Source organism: Arachis duranensis, chromosome 3, assembly GCF_000817695.3.
Source record: "Arachis duranensis cultivar V14167 chromosome 3, aradu.V14167.gnm2.J7QH, whole genome shotgun sequence".
NCBI lineage: Eukaryota > Viridiplantae > Streptophyta > Magnoliopsida > Fabales > Fabaceae > Arachis > Arachis duranensis.
Window position 1 is genome coordinate 80,461,460 of NC_029774.3, and position 1,335 is coordinate 80,462,794.

The window sequence follows — 1,335 nt, forward strand, 5'->3', positions numbered from 1 at the left end:
ATTTTCTTTAGCATTATTTCCTTCCACATTACATATTTGATGAATTGCTTCACATTATGAATTATTATGTTTTTCTTACAAAGTCTAAACCTATATCTTATATAAAACAGGATTGGAGGGACAAGAATTGATAAAGGAATAAATCAGTTAGATGTGATTCACTATCCTCATTTAGCATTCGATTTATGCGGTAGTGTTGCTCATGAGCAATACAATTTTTTATTTTTTCGGACAGTAACTAGGCCTGTTGAACATCTTCTGAGATTCCTATGATGGATCTAACACTGGATAGACAACAGGTGAATATTATGAAGTATTTCTATAGTAAGAATTCTCAAACTAATATTTCCATTACTTTTGCTATATGTTATTGCATAGTTGCAGGCTTAGAAGTTAATTTTTATTTTTTTTTAATTTGTTCAATCCTCAAGCAATTTTTGAAGATCTTTTTTGCGGTAGTGATAATATCTTGGTAAGTGCTGTTATATGACTTATATATCTAAAAAATCTGGCGACAATGATATTTTGACTGAATTTGTTTGTTATGTATGGGATTTTGCTTATTGTGTGTGCTGATTTTTTTGTTATTCTTTTTAATCTAAATCTGCTTCATTTTTATAATTATTGTGTGTATCTGAATGTCCCTTAGCTAATTCTTTTTTTTCACATTGCCCAATTTCTCCCATTTTACTATTGCTACCCTAGTTATAGAACTTAGCTCATTGGTCCATTAATGAAAGTTGTTACGGCCTTTGTTTCTTCTTGATTTTTTAAAATTTAAACATGATTTTAAATTTGTTGTTCAAATGTCTAATTTTTTTTATAAGTAATTTTCAACTATCCCCGTTCTCCTCATGTATTTTTTTCTGTTATTTTATTTTACTTTCGAGCTATATAATTTCAATAGTCTTATTCTCCCTTCATCTTGCATACAAATTTGTTGATCTGTGTATGAAAATTGTCGTCGTCATTTTCATCGATTGTGTGGTCTATGATCACACTTTTAGTTTAGCTTATTACTTATTGCCTCACTAATGGATAAGATTTAATAATTGATGTCTGATGATAATTTTTTTACTATATTAAAATCTTAAACCACTCTTCATTAAGACTTTTGCTTACTTTTTTGAGTAATTACTACTTATATTACTAATCATACTACACATTGAACTTGATTTGTTCGTGCATAATAGATTCATATTGAAATAATTTCACAAGGCATATTTTTTTGTTTTGCTCCTCCTGATTTTATTATTGACTTTGATTTTTTTATTGTAGATTTATATCTTCTATATGAAAAAGCCTGTTGTAACTGTGTCTATGTTTTTTTTTTTT